This window comes from Silene latifolia, chromosome 3 (assembly GCF_048544455.1).
Source record: "Silene latifolia isolate original U9 population chromosome 3, ASM4854445v1, whole genome shotgun sequence".
Lineage (NCBI taxonomy): Eukaryota > Viridiplantae > Streptophyta > Magnoliopsida > Caryophyllales > Caryophyllaceae > Silene > Silene latifolia.
The window spans coordinates 76560871-76581686 of NC_133528.1; positions in this window are offsets into that span (position 1 = coordinate 76560871).

Here is a 20816-nt window from a genome sequence, read left to right on the forward strand (position 1 = left end):
CCCGTACCCTTGAGGTCCTAACCCAGAACGACAAGGAGGGATTCACCGAGTTCTTAACCCGTTGGAGGAGGGTAAGTACTCAGCTGGTCAGCAAGCCGAGTGAATCAACTTTGGTGGAAAAGTTCGTCAACAATCTCCGCCCAGTGTATGCCAACTTACTGAGGTACCAAAATATCAAGACCTTCCAAGATCTGCAAATTCTGGGGACATGCATTGAAGATGACCTCCGGAAGGGTGTCTTGGCCAAGACTACTGGCAGAGGCTACCAAGGATCCACTTCAACCGGGTCTCGCCCTTACGGCCAAACAAACAAGATCGATGAGGTCAACCTCGTTGAACCATCTGCTAAGAGAGCTGAGCGCCCCCAGAGAGTGTTCACTAATATAGGGTCAACTTACGCAAGTGCTCTGAAGAGGCTTATGGACCAGGGAAAGTTACAACCAATCGGACCCACCCCGGATCCGACCGATGCTAAGAAATCCCGCTTCTGGAACCCCAATGCCTATTGTCAGTACCATCAAGGGAAAGGGCATGATACAGAGACCTATTTCAAACTCAAACACATCATCCAAGACATGATTGAGAAAGGGAAATTGCCTTTACCCCCGCCGACTAAGCCAAACAACAAAACAAATCCTCTGGGAATCCACACCATCTCCAACGATGAGCCAACTCTGGACTGCTCACACCTCATCCTGCCAGTTGATGACGAGGTGAATGCGTTGGAGAAAGATCCCTCGGACGGGGTATTTGTGTTTAGTGCCGCAACTATGCTCACCATGTTCCAACAGGTTGAGGAAGCCATAGCCAGCCTCTCCGAGAGGATTACCCGACTTGACGATGCCTACCGCCGGCTTATCTTCAATCCTCCACCACCACGCCCGAGGGAGAGTCCCCCGAGCGCCCAAAACTGCCCTCACCAGGACGGATTGCTCCCGCGACCATTCTGGCATGCACCTCACAATAATCATCCTCACAATAATCACCCTCACAATAATCAAACCCACAAAAACTAACCTCACAAAAATATCCCTCACAAAAACTGCCCACCAAGAAATACCCCTCTAAGGTGCCTTCGAGATCCTAAAATCAACGGCATCTGGAGAGACGACGTTGAAGATGTCTACCTTACCCCAGAGAAAGAGAAACGGGCAAAAGAGATCGGTCACCTTACCCGGTCCGGACGCCCCTATCAGAACCCGAACAATCCAACGGTCGTTCCAATAACAAACGACCAAATTATCCCGGAAGTAGACACTCAACCAAAGGCTCCTGAGAATTCAATCCTCAAATAGCTTCAGAAGGCAAAAGCCGAGATCTCGATCTGGCAACTGATCGCAACATCCTTTGAACATCGATAGGCTTTGCTACAGGCCTTGGGAAAACTAACTATGCCCTCAACCTCTTCCCCTGAAGAAATAGTGGCACATATGACAAGGGACGCCCCTGACTTGAACAACCCAGTCGTCTTCTCTGACGAGGATATCCCTCCCTTCGGAGCCAATCATAACCTTGCCCTGTACATTACCGTACAATGTCTCAAGAAAAATGTGCCCATGGTCCTTGTGGATGATGGATCCGCGGTGAATGTCATTACCCTCAAGACTGCTCACAAGCTGGTTATTAAGGAAGCTGATTTGGTCCCGACAAACCAAGGAGTACGCGCCTACGACGGCACTCGTCGCAAGGTCGCGGGGCTTATCACTCTAACTGTCGCAACCGGACCACTGGAAAGGCAAACCAGTTTTCAGGTGGTCGACATCGAAGCCTCTTTCAATATGTTCCTGGGACATCCCTGGATTTACGCCGTCAAGGCAGTTACCTCGACTCTCCACCAGAAAATCAGGGTCCCCTTCAACGGGAAAATAATCACAATTCCTGCTTTCCCGATCAAAGCTGTCATGAGAAAGGGAATAGCCTCCGAGACCATTGAGGAAGATGATAATGAAATGTGGGGATTCCAAGCTGTGAATGCCATAACTGATGAATCAATACCCTTTGATTGTGACCCTTTTGCCAACCTCACAGTCAACCGCATCATGATGCGCCAGGGTTACTTCTCGGGTTTGCCCCTTAATCCATTGAAGAACACCTTACCTCCCTTGAAACAGGCTAAGGTCCCCAACATTCCCTTCGGACTGGGATATGAACCTACCGATGAAAATATCCAGGAGATGAACCTCCTAGTTCGAAAACGCAAGAAGCACAGATTTATCCTCCGTCCCTATCATCTGACCCTCAATGGATACTTTGTCTCCGAGGGAGAATCAGAGCTCTACCATGGCTTTCCGGAGCCGATCTATGACTCTGTGGCCAAGGCCAGATACTCGGGTGTGGAAGTGTTCCAGGACTGCTACTTCATCCCCGACAACACCGAAACTGCATCAACCGAGTCTAAGCCGTCGTCATGCCTCGATGGACAAGCTGTCACTCTCCTCTTTAGAGAAGACAACATCAAGCACCTCGACTATGAGGACATCATCAACATCGCCCTGAAGGACAATCAGTTTGACCCAACTGCCTTGATCTCCGACACTGACCCAGAGAAAGCTACACAAGGCTGGAGGAAGACCGCCAAGTGGACAGATCGCCAAGGCCGCATTCTTAAGATCACAACTGGAGAAGGCCCTATATTCAAAGAGGGAAGTGGAGAAGAATCTGAATTTGAATCTGAGTCGGAGTCAGAGTCTGCCATAGCTCCTAACACTCCTGATGTCCCAGTCAAGGTCCCCTTCCCACTATCTTATCACAAGGTCGTGGCCGATGCAGAGGCTGAGTCTACTAGGGTCACCCCCACTCCCATGAAAGGTGACAACCTGGAGCCTGTTCCAGGGGTCACCTCCTCTGCTGCGTCACCTCTGACCGACCATGAGATGTCTGTCTTCTCCGAGCTTTTCGCTCGTGTCAACTTAATGAACGCTAAGTTTGCTTATGCCTCGTCTCAATTTAACTGCAATGCAATTCTGAATGACTATGAGGAATTTGACTTGAGTGACTACCCACCTCACCTGGCCAAAGAACTTGACAAACGGGAAACCAGAACCCCCATCATTGAGGAGACCAAACCTATTAACGTAGGAACCGACAACACACCTCAAGAACTTAGGATAGGGACAACCCTGGACCCCTCGGAAAGACAATAGTTCATTGACCTTCTCCACGAATACAAGGACGTATTCGCCTGGTCCTATAGAGACATGCCTGGGATTGACAGGGAAATTACAGAGCACCAGATACCCATTAAGCCCGGAGCTAAACCTGTGAAGCAGAAGCTACGCCGGATGCGTCCTGAATGGGCCCTAAAAATCAAGGAAGAAGTGGATAAACAGTTCAAGGCTGGTTTCATCAAAGTGTCTGAATACTCTGATTGGGTGGCCAACATTGTGCTCGTACCAAAGAAAGACGGAAGAATTCGGGTTTGCGTCGACTTCAGGGATCTGAACAAGGCGAGTCCAAAGGACGACTTCCCTTTGCCACATGTTGACATTCTGGTGGACAACACTGCTGAACATGCTCTCCTATCATTCATGGACGGGTATGACGGATACAACCAGATTAAAATGGCTGAGGAAGACATGCACAAGACTGCGTTCACTACATAGTGGGGTACATACTGCTACACGGTCATGCCCTTCGGTGTCATCAACGCCGGGGCTACTTATCAAAGAACCGCTACCACTCTCCTACATGATATGATTCACAAGGAGGTAGAGGTGTATGTCGATGACATAATTGTCAAATCAAGAGAACGGGACGACCACATCAACGCCCTTCGAAAATTCTTCGCTCGTCTGCGGAAGTATAACATGAGACTAAATCCTCAGAAGTGTGCATTCGGGGTCACCTCCGGAAAACTCTTGGGACATGTCGTCAGCAAAAGAGGCATTGAGATTGATCTAACCAAAATCAAAGCCCTTCAACAAATGCCTCGGCCTAGGAACGAGAAGGAGATTCGAGGATTTCTCGGTCAGGTCCAATACATCAGCCGCTTCATTGCCAAGCTCACCATGATTTGTGAACCAATATTCAAGAAGTTTAGCGCCTCCGATCACACCGATTGGGACAAAGATTGTCAAAAGGCCTTCGACAGGATAAAGGAAATCCTATCCAAACCTCCTGTCCTCATGTCACCTCAACCGGGGATTCCTCTATCCCTATACCTGACTGTTACCAACACGGCCATGGGAGCTATGCTAGCACAAACAGTAGACGGCGAAGAACGAGCCATCTACTACATCAGCAAAAATTTCATCGAGTACGAGACAAGGTACACTCAACTGGAAAAGACATGCCTTGCCCTAGTATGGTCAACAAAGAAGCTGCGGCATTACATGCTCAGCTACTCGGTCCACATCTACTCCAAGATGGACCGGTTAAATATATCTTCGAAAAACCCGTACAAAACGGAAGGTCGTCTAGGTGGACACTCATGTCTTTGTCCGAGTTTGGTCTCAAGTTTGTACCCCTCAAGGTTATCAAGGGAAGAGCGATCGCCGATTTCGGCGAGAGAATCCCGTCAACGAGGATCTAACGACTGACACATGGTCACTTCCTGACGAAGACATCCTTTGTGCCGACTCCGACGCATGGGACCTATACTTCGACGGTGCATCTAATCTGAGAGGCTTTGGGGTAGGAATCCTTCTAATATCGTCAGAGGGAGAACATGTTCCAATCTCGGTCAAACTGGACTTCACCGTCACCAAAAATGCCGCTGAATATAAAGCATGCCTCATCAGCCTACAAGCAGCCATCACACTTGGGGATTGAGGGTCCATGGTGATTCCTCGCTCATCATCAATCAGGTGTCCGGGTCATGGAAAATCCGAAGTGACAGTTTAGCTCCCTACCGAGCAAAGATCAATCAAGAGGCTGAGTTCTTCGACCAAATCGACTATTTCCACTTACCACGAGAGGAAAATCAATTTGCTGATGCCCTGGTAAAACTTGCCGCGCTCGTCAACATACCTGGCGACATGACATCGATGCCCCTGTGTGTCGAGAGAAGGAGCGAGCCAGCTCACGTTTGTGCCATCAACGACGACGAGGAAACCCATGATGAACCTTGGTACCAAGCCATCCTCAACTACAAAACCAAAAACGAATTCCCTCCCAACTCTGACCCAAGAGGACAAAGAGCCATCCGTTTACTTGCATCACAATTCGTGATAAACCAAGACCAATTATACAAAAGAACACCCCAAGGGATTCTCCTCCTTTGCATTGACCATCACAAGGCCAAAAAAGTCATGGGAGAGGTCCCCGACGGAGAATGTGGCCCTCACATGAGCGCAATGATGCTTACCTAGAAAATCATGCGGCTAGGTTACTACTGGATCACCATGGAAGCTGATTGCCGTAACTACGTCAAACATTGCCACAATTGCCAAATCTTCGCCAACATACAACACATACCGCCATCCCTTTTATACACCATGACCTCACCCTAGCCTTTCTCAACCTGGGGCATCGACATCATCGGGAAAGTCAACCCGGTAGGCACCAAGGGGCATTGTTTCGTCCTCGTCGCCATCGACTACTTCACCAAATGGGTGGAAGCGCAGTCATATGCAATCTTGACCGCCAAACAAGTGGCCAAGTTCATCCAGAACAACATCATCTGCCGATATGGGATACCCCATGAAATCATCAGCGATCAAGGCTCTCACTTCCGGGCGGAAACTCAGGCCTTGCTGGACAAATACAAAATCAAACGACATCGATCATCCCCCTACCGTCCCAAAACCAACGGAGCGGTCGAGGCAGCTTACAAAACTCTTGTCACCATTATCAAGAAAATGCAAGACAACTACCACGATTGGCCGAGCAAACTCCCATTCGCACTCTGGGGATACCGAACCTCCATCCGAACACCGACAGGCGCCACACCCTTCTACCTAGCATATGGCATGGAGGCGGTTCAACCGGTAGAGTTAGAGGTCCCTTCTCTACGCATCCTACTGGAGAGTCAAGTCCCTGAGGCGGAATGGACACGTCGAAGGTACGAGAAACTCACTCTTCTAGACGAACGGCGAGTCAACGCCTTGCACAACGTCCAACTATACCAACGACGTATACAACGGGCATTCAACAAGAAGGTCAAACCCAGGAACATCCAGGAAGGCGACTTGGTCCTCAAGTCGGTTCGTGCACCGCTACCCGTCGATCCGAGGAGAAAATTCAAACCCAACCTGGCCGGGCCATATCTGGTCAAGAAAATACTTTCGGGGGGCGCAGTGAGACTGAGTGACCTTGATGGGGAGGATTTTACAAACCCGACCAACCTAGACCAACTCAAGAAATACTACCCTTGAACCATAGCAACCAACGACCTAGCCTAGTTTTACAACTAGTAACCACCTCAACCCTTTTCAAGTCAAGTTCCTCAACGCGTTCTGATTTGATATTGCATGTTTTATCGAGTCTAAGTTGCGGCACCTTGCCCGTTTCAAAAGTCCTTTGATCTGTCAAAGGCAACATCCATTTGCACTAAAACAAAAAAACCCCTGAACTACGAGCATGGTTTGATTTCACCTCTTCAGGTGATACGTAGGCAGTCCCTCTTATACATGAGGGATACAACCACAAAACCCAATCAAAATTTACAAAACATTTCGAACTACGATCATGGTTTGATTTCACCTCTTCCGGTGAATACGTAGGCAGTCCTTTCTTACACAAGAAGGATACAACCATCCCCATAATAAAAAAAAGCATCACCCACATACAAAACATCATCCCATAAAAAAAGGGGAAAAACATTGCCCTTTCCCATAAAATACAACAATAAGCTTTTCTCCCTTCCTTACAAAATACCACTTTCCCAAGTGCAAATGTTCAGGATAATTCAAATCTAATTGCCTTTACAGAATGGATGGAAGAAACAAGCGTTCACAATTTTCGACACGAACAATCCTCTTATTTAATTAATAATGGGAGGGATTACAATTTCAAGAACAAATAGAGCTCGACGAGTATACAACTTGTCAAAGCTAAGGTGCCGACTAAAACACCTCACATAATAAAACTAGCACAAAACACACAATAACTAGCTAGTACAACATAATAAAAACTCACAACACTAATACAACATAATAATAAAGTGGGTAGTGGAGGTCTTCACTCTTCCATTCTACCCTTGCCTTTTCCCTTGGGGTACATCTTCCCCTTGTTCTTCTTGTTGGCCCGCCTAACATGGATTTCCTCCTCGGAACGGATCCTCAACGGATCTAAGATGGCAACGGCCTCCGGTCTAGCACAAGGCCCCATGTTCGACCCAAAACGAGCCAATGCACGGCCCACCATGTTCTTGGGAGCCGAGCTTCTCCTCTTTGGTGGTCTTATCACATCGGGGCGAGCCCCATCAACACACTCCTCAAAGAAGGCATGGTTGGCCTTGCCAACCTCTCGATACTTCAAGTCGACAACCTCGTCCTTACGGAATTTGGACCTCTCTTCCAAGGACGGAGCTCGTGACCACTTGACATAAGCGGGAGTCACCCATGACGTGACAACAGGGTTTGGTACCTCCCAAAGCGGCCGAGTGGCCCACCACCTTTCGAAGACCTCCACAAGCTCGGAGTTCCGGAAAACATTCTCTTGGACAAGGGTATCTTGAGCGGGCACCTTTTGTTGACGCCCCATTTGCCTCATGAGCCTTTCGGGATAAATGAAGGAAGCAACCTTCAAACCCACCACCATCAAAGAACGAGGACTAGCACCCGAAGCGGTCAACCCCGTGTAGGACCTCAAGTGCCACCACGGCACCACCCAACGGATGTGAGGACCACCCTCCTCCGCCAACCTTGCGGCCCAATAAGCCTCGGTAGAAGCAAAACTATCCGAGTACAACTTCTTCCTCATGGTAAGGTGACAGAAGGAATAAGAAGAAGAATCAACCGGAGGCTCTACATACCTTATCCTCTCCAATAGCAACACTTGAAGGATCCTTGGGGATCCGAACGAAGGAGCTTCTCCACAAGAGCCTTCCTTGTCCAAGGCTTGGATGATCTCGCCAAGCACCAACCACGATGGATCTCTACCATGCTCCATTTGCTCAACCACATGAATAAGGGTCATGCTACCATAACATTTTGGCCCCTCCTTCTTCAAAACATCAACAAAGAGGTACACATGGATCAGGCAAAATGTAACACCCCCTCATACCAAGGTACCTTACCAGGACTACCCAAGCATGAAAGGCTGTTACCATCTCGGTTGCCCGAGGTTAGTATATATCAAAAGCGTCTGTCCTAAACACATTTATTAGAAGTACTGTAAAGTATTAATGTTTACAACAATCCAAATCCAAACCAAAACCAATAAAGTGAATACAGCTGAGGACAACTACAAAATCATAGCTAAGACTCGTGACTGTGATACTACCACTGGTGACGACGACTTCCCCATGACCGCCCAAGCTCACCAAATACAATACCTGTCAAGTCTGCTCACCATCCCCGAATGGATCGCCGCAGGTTTTACAAAACAACAACAACGGGGTCAGTACCATTCAATCAATGTAAGACAAAGAAACAATGTAACCGACTGATTATCTTCCATAGTAACCGACTACACACCGAAGTGTGTAGCCCTGCCAGATTACCCATCGCAACAGGTACTCCACTCCGCCAGTGGGTGACCGCAGCCCATCCCCACCAAGTCCACCTCATCAACGAGCGACTAAGAATCCATGTCCCTTAATGTGCACATCCCCTCCCGTGACGGGTTCCACGGAGGGCGAACTAGGGTGTGAAGCCACTCCCGCAAGTGACTCCACCACAATCACACAACACCACAAAGATCACCTTTGTCACAACACCACAACCGTCACAACACAACCACATCACCACCGTCATCACAACACCCATACTCCGATGATCGCAGAGATAACAACAATCACAACACAAGCACGTCTTAAATCAATTAACAAGAATCGAGTAGGAAACCCTACCTTTTTGCAATCCGCTTACGCCGCAATCAACCATACAAATGCATAACAATTACCACATCGTCACCTACAACAACAATCATATAATTCTAATCACTAACTGCAAAACCCCATTTCCCCCAATTCAAAGAACAAAGACAAACCCTAGAATTAATCATCAACAACACAGGGATAAAGACTTACCGGCGAAAGAATGAAAGATTGAACGCAAGGACTACGACGATTGCCCACACAGTGGAGGATTAGGGAGTGATTAGAGAAATCGTAAAATGTTTAGGGTTGTAAATGACGTTTAGAAACTGACTTTCAATATTAAATAACCCTAAACACTCCCGCATCAACCGCTGAAATATTACTCGCTGCATCGGATACTCGGTCGAGTAAAGTGTATACTCGGCCGAGTATCCTCTACTCGGTCGAGTATTCACTATACTCGGCCGAGTATTCTCGCAGTAACCCAAACAGACTACACTCTTGACACTACTCGGCCGAGTAGGCTCTACTCGGTCGAGTACTTAGCTTATAAAAATCCGTAGTATTACAGTCTTCCCCCCTAAAAAAAACTTCGTCCCCGGAGTTCCAACCCAACCTATAAAACATGGACACCTAACATTAACTCCACCAACCACGCTTACTAGTTAACATATCCTCTCGATATTGACTCCATAATATTATCGAATAACCACAATATAACGTTGCCAACCTTGTCTCACTTCCATAACACTCACTAGCAACTCAATACAAGGACAATCCACAAAACAAGATCAACCATCGAAACGGAATGTTACATTCTACCACCCTAAAAAGGAACTTCGTCCTCGAAGTTTACTCACACTCATAACATCATCATCCAACTGTCAACACTATTGAAAAATTCTCCCATTTCTAAACATCGAACTACTACCAGCACAGTCATGGCCTTTAATAAAATCAATCAAAACAAATATCCGTCCTTTATGCTACACCAACACTCTACTTCCAATTATACTACCATATGCACAACCATCCAAAATCTCTTTTATCGCATCCTACTCCTCTTAAGATAAATGTTACATCCTCGTAACTCACTAATACTAAATCCTAGCTATATCGTCTCATTATCTTCATCACCACCGCATGTCAAAGATAACCACCTATAATCTAAACACTCATCATGTATATATCCAAGGCTCTCTTACTTAAACATTTCTCATACCTCAACTCATTCGGCACACCACCTAACCTATACCATAAAACTCGTAGCAAAATCACCATACTAACTCTCCATTATTACTGCAAAACAACATACCTCTCTATGTAAAGCACCTGTCTCCCAAAAGCATAACTCACGATCCACACTCGTTACGTACACTCACACTAGATCCTCAAATTCTTTCCTTCATTACCGCAAAACTCATACATAACTTAACATGACACTAATTCCCCAACACCCTACACTCACTGTCTCAACAAAGGATTATGAACCACCTGCATCTTTCTGGTTATTACCTCACATGTTTTACGAATCACTTGCCATTACCATGTCTACTAAAGCCTTATCTAGAACAAGATCAAAATTAGTGTAACAACCTCTCACAACCGTGTTCCATCAACAGAATATCACTATACCATGACAACAACGAAAACATATACAACTCTATTTCATATCATACTCTACCCTCATTCCCAAACTTAACCTGGTAAAGAAAACATCAATAAACAAGACAATGTCTATCTCGCACAAACCGAAACTCGCAGGAGCAACATCAAACAAAACAACAATCTATGTATAACTGGTATGTACTGTCGAAACTCGAATCATAATCATCCCGCCTACTCCACCACAACCGGTGACGGCATCGCAACACCGCCACCAACAGCCGCACCGCAGTGCGAAAATGCCCCCATCACAACATGAAGTACCATGCCCGGATCACCACTCGAGGCACAACAACCATATCGATAAACATCACAATCACATATAATTCCCATAAACACTGACTCAGTATGACATTTCGAACAAGAAAACTCATTCAAAACCGTTTTACTAGATTATATCACAACATATTATACGGGAGAAGCTGACAAGAATCTCATGCACATCATCCTTACCATTTCACGGAATAAACATGTATCATCAATACACATACAATTTTAACTATCCATGCCAGATCAATCAAATTATTACCTTTTGAACCTCATTCCATTAGTATACCGTACCAAACATAAATTACAAAACATTCATATAACAACTTTATAATTATCACACCATACCACTTCTTGTGAGGTCAGAACCTCACACAAACATTTACACATATCATAGACCCGTAATCACATCCAACTAGTCAATCCTGATCACGTAAGTTACTACTTGACAATGAATACCTCTCATCCGGACTTAACTCAGGTGCCCTTCATAACATATCTTCTTATACACACAATTATCACTACCTGGCGAACGTAACATGTCATCAATACCCAACTACGAGAAAACACCTCATATATCCACGTCTTATACTCCGTCACACCCATACATACTAATCGGGTTTCCCCAAAAACAACCCTTTTTGAACGACTAACTTTCCTATTTAACCTCATCCTTAACCACTAGACAATATTATGACACCACCATCTCCCATGCAACTACTCTCTTACCATCCCTTCTTAATATAACAATCCGTTTCCTCTCTTTGGTTATCATCCCTAATAACGAACATCAAATCCATCAACAAAATTACCTCAACGTTCTTCCCAATACTATTCTTAATTGTATTATTACCCGACTCACCACCAAGATTTCATATCGTGCAACTTCTCTACCCAACGTTTACTTTACTTAATTCCTCGAAACTCCTGACTAATCATGTTGTTCTGAAACTCCTATATAACCATTAACTCAAATCCTCATGCTAGTATCATACATCTCGACGATTACTTACTTTATATCACATAACTCCGGTGAACATTTTCTTAGTTTTACTCCCCTCATTCTTTTCTTTTTACACTCGACAAAAGCAATTAACCACTCAACTCCTTATTACTTCTTACCTAACTCTTTAATGCTCCGGTTACCTTCTCATTGCTCCAAAACTCACATCTCATTATTTCATATCGATATGATCTAACTCTTTCTTACCATAAATATTCTCTTATTATGCTATCACTCACCCTTGTCACCAATCCATCCATAGAATCAACGTTTATTTGTTCAAACAATTGCATCTCCCTTTTTACATCTCTAGAAATCAAAATTCATTTTATACCGTTAATTGCCCAAGGAAATCACACGTTAGTTTCACCTCTTGATAACACCAATTCCCAAATTCGACCACTATCTACCCATCGCGGCATAACTCGATATCACTATACACCATTTGTTTTCATCCCTCTATAACAGCCTTTTCCCACATATATCCTTAACCAACACAATCCTAACCGTCTCCCTCCATAAATCCTTACACATACCACTATATCACTATTCATATCCCTCATCTCAATCTTTTCTTTCTCATGTTTCTTTACACCCACATCACCCTTGCTCATATATACTTACTTTTATATTACTCAACACACGACTATATCACTCACCATATCTCACAAAACATGCTCCTTGCCTCAATTAGCTCACATTCTTCCTTTTTCTTTTCCCACTATCTCTCACATGTCTTCCTTATCCAACACATGTCCCTCATAAGCCGGCATTCTCCCTATCAGAGCATTTGGTAACTTACGTATCAAGACCGTCTCACATATAAAAGAATGCATTAAGACTCAAAACATACATGTGTAGATACCCTACGACTCAAAACAATGTAAAAAACATAGCCACCGGCTCAAAACAAAAGTAAGAACATAGCCACCGACTCAAAGTGGCCGCCCAATGAGGTACTCGGTCGAGTACATAACATACTAAGTCGAGTACAAGGTACTCGGTCGAGTAACTATATTACTCGGTCGAGTTTTCGACTCCACAAGCAAACTCAATTGTCGCAGAAGGATTACTCGGTCGAGTATTGGGAATACTCGGCCGAGTAGACCTTACTCGGTCGAGTATGAGACTACTCGGCCAAGTTCACGACTCCAGACGCTAAACAGTATTATCACAGAGAGATTACTCGGCCGAATATGGAATTCTCGGTCGAGTAGGGACTACTCGGTCGAGTATCGGCGCAGTTCTCAGCACCGTCCAGTTTTCGTAAAATAGTCATATCTCACTCGTTACTTGGTCATTTTGGGCGTGTGACCTATCGTTAGAATCGTAAGAAGACAATATATCACCTCAACTTGGAATCACAGCAATATCATTTCTAGAACTCGACTTATAACATTTTTAAGATAGCCCTTCTATAATCGGTCTTCATACAAATCAAATTTTCTAAACCAAAACAATTTGAACATGCATAAGGCAACAACAACAACTCAGTACTTCAAGAAACCAGTACATAATTGAACTCTTATCATACCCACATGAAAATTTAAACACAACATTCATATATATATAAACGCATGCCCTTAATCACATGCTACTGCCAACAAACCAAACATTAACATCATCATGTTCATATGCACATGTACCACTACCATACTTCATGCTCAACATTGTATTAAACAGGTAACATGATCACATTCTTCAAGCTCAATATCAATCAGATACGAATTCACAATTCACCCTTCATATTTTACCATGTTTCAACACTTAACATGCCAACATATTCCATGCTCAAAGTTTAACATCAACAAATCCTCGATACATCTTTCCACAACCATCACATTCTACTTCTTTCATCATTTCATCCAACCATGTACAAGATTCAAACTATAGGTATCAAACACACATGACTCAACATACAACAATTTCCCCCCCATGTGACCGACTTGAGATCGTAAGGGCCTTAGTGCAACTCCGGGACGTCTCCCAAGTCTTTGCGGTAGCTCCAAACATCTCTCCCCGGGTTCATTTTATTTAGACTCCCTAAGTTCATTGGGTTCATTAGTTTTAGGTGCCGGAATCTTCGGCTCTGATACCACTTTGTAACACCCCCTCATACCAAGGTACCTTACCAGGACTACCCAAGCATGAAAGGCTGTTACCATCTCGGTTGCCCGAGGTTAGTATATATCAAAAACGTCTGTCCTAAACACATTTATTAGAAGTACTGTAAAGTATTAATGTTTACAACAATCCAAATCCAAACCAAAACCAATAAAGTGAATACAGCTGAGGACAACTACAAAATCATAGCTAAGACTCGTGACTGTGATACTACCACTGGTGATGACGACTTCCCCATGACCGCCCAAGCTCACCAAATGCAATACCTGTCAAGTCTGCTCACCATCCCCGAATGGATCACCGCAGGTTTTACAAAACAACAACAACGGGGTCAGTACCATTCAATCAATGTAAGACAAATAAACAATGTAACCGACTGATCATCCTCCATAGTAACCGACTACACACCGAAGTGTGTAGCCCTGCTAGATTACCCATCGCAACAGGTACTCCACTCCGCCAGTGGGTGACCGCAGCCCATCCCCACCAAGTCCAGCTCATCAACGAGCGACTAACAATCCCTGTCCCTTAATGTGCACATCCCCTCCCGTGACGGGTTCCACGGAGGGCGAACTAGGGTGTGAAGCCACTCCCGCAAGTGACTCCACCACAATCACACAACACCACAGCATCACAGCTGTCACAACACCACAACCGTCACAACACAACCACATCACCACCGTCATCACAACACCCATACTCCGATGATCAGCAGATAACAACAATCATAACACAAGCACAGTCTTAAATCAATTAACAGTAACTGAGTAGGGAAACCCTACCTTTTTCGCAATCCGCTTACGCTGCAATCAACCATACAAATGCATAACAATTACCACATCGTCACCTACAACAACAATCATATAATTCTAATCACTAACTGCAAAACCCCATTTCCCCCAATTCAAAGAATAAAGACAAACCCTAAAATTAATCATCAACAACACAGGGATAAAGACTTACCGGCGAAAGAATGAAAGATTGAACGCAAGGACTACGACGATTGCCCACACAGTGGAGGATTAGGGAGTGATTAGAGAAATCGTAAAATGTTTAGGGTTGTAAATGACGTTTAGAAACTGACTTTCAATATTAAATAACCCTAAACACTCCCGCATCAACCGCTAAAATATTACTCGCCAGACCGGATACTCGGTCGAGTAAAGTGTATACTCGGCCGAGTATCCTCTACTCGGTCAAGTATTCACTATACTCGGCCGAGTATTCCTCGGCAGAACCCAAACAGACTACACTCTTGACACTACTCGGCCGAGTAGGCTCTACTCGGTCGAGTACTTAGCTTATAAAAATCCGTAGTATTACACAAAAGGCAAGAGCCCTTCTCCTAACCACCTCCGAAACGTTGACATCTAATCGGTTTGAAAAGATGTTGATAAGAGCCAACATATCCACACCATGAGGAGCAAGGAGGAAGTTGACTTGACTCGTCGACAAACCCAACATAGAACGGAATTTCTCCTTATAGCACAACCTAGTAGGAGGAAGCACAGGAACACAACCCGACCACCCACCAATAGCTCCAACTTCTTCGGCAAGAGGACAAATTTCACCTTTTGGGAAAACGAAAACATGGTGTTTCGAATCCTAAAACCGAGAACATGCTTCGAGGAATGAGGATTGCACCTTGACTCGACGGAGCACCAACAATTGACCAACTCCCATTGAAACGAGTTGATACTTTTCGGGAGGCGACAAATCCCGGCACCATTGTCGCAATGCATTCTCAAAGGCATCCATGAAATATTTTTTTGTGGAAGAAGAAGAAGATGTTTTGTAGAGATGTTTTTGTGTTTTGGATGATGAAACAATGAAGCGCAAACATCACTATTTATACAAAAATGATCAGCGCGTTTTTCAGAAAAAAGGGAGAGCTGGCTCCCATCGCCAGGCAGCTCGCCCCTCTTTAGGCCTTCCCCAGGATTCCCGCTTTTGACTTGTCTCTTTCAAGTTGTGTTTTCTCCTGACACCTCAAACCTCCCGCCAGGACGCTCGCGCCTCTTCGGGATGATCCAGGGCATTTTGTGTTTCCTCACACTCACATTTCCTTGTTTTCGCGTTTTACGAAATCCGACACGGTTTCCATGACGCAGCTTTAAACATACGGATTTTTCTTTCTTTTTTAAAAGGGGGGAAGGGCTAGTCACCCCGATCCGCGACGGATCGTTTCCATGTCAGTCAAAATTCCGAAATTTTTCACTTTTTCACGATTTTCCATCAAAATAAATCGAAAATTGATAACACGACATCAGTTTTCCTCAAAATTCAAGCACTCACAAATTCGAGTCTTGACCTCAAAAATCAAATATGCTCGTAAAAATATTTTCTAAAATTCATCCCTGACGGTTTGAGTTTGAATTTTTCGAGTCACAAATCAATTTCAACATTCGATGCAATTTAATTCACGACATGAGTTAATTGCTCAATTTTCAAATTAATTCCTTTTGGGAGTCCAAACGCGATGACTTGCCGCAAAAATTTTCGAAATTCATTACAATTTTCAAAATTCAAATTTTAACTCCAAGTCATCTTGGTTAATTTTTGTTCTTTAATCAAATGCTTTTACGTGTTTGCGTTTATGTGCTATCTGTTGCCCGTTTTCTACACTAATGATGCAGAAACTGGTGCAAAGCAAAAGGAGAATTGACACCCGACAGCGCTCCTCCGAAACACAACACAAAGAAAAGAAGCCAAAAATCACAAAATGAGCCACAATCCAAAAACACATATATACAAACCGTCTCACGCAAAATACATCGACACACGTTTGATACGGACAACTGACCGTACAAACAAGATCCAGTACAGGCATCTATCATACAGACACTGGCCTAAAACAACCATCTATCATACAGATACTGGCCTAAGACAACGAACTGGGGGCTATCCGCCACCTACCGAACTAAGCACTCTCTATCCTCTCAAACAGAAAAGAAAGGGAGCAACACAAGAGACAGAGGAGTAACAACGGAAGAAGAAGTGGTTACCATGACGGTAATACCTCGTTCCTGCTCCACGACAAAAAGGAAGACAGTGTCTGGCAGACTTTGGATGATAAGGAGGCCAAGGACCATGATGCGACGCGCCACTCCGGTGTCGACCTCCAATCATCAGCTGCCCTGTCTATGAGCCACAACGAAAAGGACAAGCCGACTGCAACAGCCGCCTCCCCTCCTCTACGGAAGCGTCCTCCACCATCGCCTCAGCTCCAGCAGCCTCCCCAGTCACCTCTCCTCCTCCAGGATCATCTTCCTCCTCCAAGGCCTCCGCGACGGACTTCGTAGGTCCCAAATGGTACCCTGCGATCAAAAGAATAAACAAAAAACGTCAGCCGAAATTTCGGCATTATGACGGCGTGAATTGGACAAACCCGGAACAAACAAACAACCTGCAAAGCAAAGCAAGGGCAACCCCACCCAAATCCAACCAAACAAAACAAAAAACAATTCACAAAAACGCAAAAAAAAACAACGACTCGCCCTTCTTTTCAAGCAAAAGACGAGTCAAAACAACAAACAAAAATGGCATCTCAAGACCCACACAAGGTCCGCCAACAACCCAAAATACATTCCCAATGCAATGAGGAATTTTTCCACGGCTCAAAAAGGCAATTTATACGCCAATTTGAGCACAAACCGGTCAAAAATTCAAAAACGGCCGCAAAGAGGCAAACGTGATTTTATCACGGCTCAAGGTGACCTAAACTACCAATAAGGTCCATTCCAAGGCAAACTGACTCAATTCAAGCCTAAACAGCAGGCGCTTATTTTGTCAGACATAAGATCGTCACAAAAGGCAAAAATTCCAATTTTGCCCACAATACCCAACAAAGGTCCACAATGGCAAATACGGTCTTTCCCGACTACGATGCAACCTAGTGGGACCCGCTACCCAAGCAAATAAATTTGGCATTGTGAGATGAGACGATCTCTCCACCTCACTCACGTTTTTTGAGCATAGGGAGCGGGAACGGGGATCAAAATGCAAACTAAAAGCACCCCTATACTCCTAAACGGGTTTCTAACCTAATGCAATCATCAATTTCATTCGAAATGGGCTCAATCAAAAACGCCCAAATCAATTTTCTAGGGTAAAATTTTCGCCCTAATTCAATCTATCAAATGACCAACGAATTTAAAAGGATTCAAGAGGAAATACATACCTTGAGATGACATTATGGTCGATAGCACGAATGGAGGTGAGCAAAGGTCCTTTAATGGCGGATTTTGTGTCGAAAGGATTGAAGATAAATGATGAATGACGAGCAACCAAGCCTCGCGTCTTTTATAGAAAAATAGGGAAGCCCCCTTGGTTCGCCAGGATGCCCGCGCCTAAACCAGGCCTCCCCTTGCTCTATTCAGCGAATTCTGGGCTTTGGCCCAATTTCCCGTAATAAACTTCAAGTTTTCAATGACGATATTAAGGACCGTCATTTTCTCAAATACAAAAACAAATTGTGAAAATATAAATTCACTATTTTCCTTCAAAAATTTCAAACAAACGGCGATCAAAACCGCCATTTTCCCTTAAAAAAAAAAACAAAATGATAGTGAACATTCAAAATTCACTATTTTCTCCAAATTTTAAACAACGGCGGCATATAAACCGTCACTCCAAACATAATAGTGAAGATTCCAAATTCACTATTCCCCACACATGTCAACGACGGCACATAAACCGTCACTTCAAACATAATAGTGAAGATTCCAAATTCACTATTTCCCACACATATCAACGGCGGCACATAAACCGTCACTTCAAACATAATAGTGAAGATTCTGAATTCACTATTTCCCACACATGTCAACGGCGGCACATAAACCGTCACTCCAAACGTGATAGCAAAATTCAAAATTTGCTATTTCCTTCAAAACTCAAACAAACGGCGATTAAAACCGCCACTTCAAATTCAAAAACGAATAGTGAAGATTCCAAATTCACTATTCCTTCAAATGTCAACAGAGGGCTTCCTCGTGGAATCCACTTATTTCAAAAAACAGTGATAGTGAAAATTCAAATTCACTATTTCCACGGCGGCATCATGAGTCCACTATTTTCAAAACAAGCCCATCCGACGCGACTATTCTCACGGTCGATCAACCGACCGCATCATGGCTGGCGAGCCTTACTACGCATCGCGGCTAGCGAGCCCTCCTCATATACGCACTATGGCTGGCGAGCCTTACTACGCATCGCGGCTGGCGAGCCCTCCTCATATACGCAACATGGCTAGCGAGCTTTACAACGCGTCGCGACTGGCGAGCCCTCCTCATATACGCACCATGGCTGGCGAGCCTTACAATGCATCGCGGCTGGCGAGCCCTCCTCAGATATGCACCATGGCTGGCGAGCCTTACAACGCGTCGCGGCTGTCGAGCCCTCCTCAGATACGCACCATGGCTGGCGAGCCTTACTACGCATCGTGGCTGGCGAGCCCTCCTCACATACGCACCACAGCTGGCGAGCCTTTATCCGCAAACATGCAAGGACGTATCCGAAGATGCCTCAGGTATGACTCCTTCTTATGGCTGGCGAGCTTTTGTACGTAGTCTAACGGACTTTAAACGACACGCACGGATAGTCGACAGACTCTAAACTGTCCCCGACGATAGGTCCTTGGCTCGTAACCTCGAGTCGCCTTGGCGTCGCCCTTCCCGACGGCAAGTCCTTGGCCCGAATCCTTTCGAGCCGCCTTGACGTCGCTTGGGTCTCCGGGTTGTAATCTTCGATTGACCTGGGGGCTCTACTTTGACTTTCGCCCTGTCCAAGCCTCAGTCAAAGTGGGGGCTCAGAGATACCCGATCTCTGGCCGAGACTCCAACAAACACCCGATGATTATCGGACTATAACATGCTTTGGAATCACGGCGTTTGATCGACAGTTTGTGTACAACTTTACGTCGGAAAACTTAAAACGATTTCGAAAATAAAACATTTCAAAACATTTCAAAAATACCTGGAGTGTTTAATGCACGACGACGGGGTCGCAATGACACTAACTAGAGTCAAAACCTACACCGGACCAAAAACCGACTCAAAAATTCAAATCCCGACTCCAACAACGAGTCAAACCGAGTCAACCACAAAAAACAAACATTCAAAGCCTTCTATGCTAAGATTTCCCGGATTTATGAATGGTAAAGTACCAAACATATGACTACAAATCCTAGGATAGAACAAATCATGATTGCTCTTGTGTGAAAGTGACAGGACAACTCGAAGAACCGCAACGTGGCTCACGCCTCTTTGAGCAGCCCAGGTGGCCACGTCGCTCAAAACTCACACAACCACTCATTTTCCTATAAATACCCCTCAAATGCCCCTATTTGAGAACTCACGCGAGTGTCCGCCCCCTCTTTTCTCCCTTAAAATTCTCGACTCGACTTCTTAAGTCACAATCCGACGCGTATTTACGATCTACCGATCGTAAATACAAGCCTTACACATTGTTTGGTACCGTCATCGTGCATTAAATCACTTGACCGACCACTTCGACCACTACACCGTCACTAATCTTAAAACACTCTTTTTACTTACCAAAACGGTTTTAAACCGAGTCTTTTCCGACCAAACGAGTTGTTACACTTACGTCGGTCACTCGCCATAACCAAGCATGTAAGTATGAGGGTGTAAAAATCCTTTTTTTATCATGTTTTTATTTGTTTCATGACTATAACATGCTAAAACATGCATAACATGAACCAAAACATGGAATAAACGAGCCAAACCTGATTTTTGGCCTGAGACAGAAGCCCCTTGGTTCGCCGGCTTGCCCGCGCCTCAATGGGGTGTCCAGGTCAGAACTCAACCGTGTTTG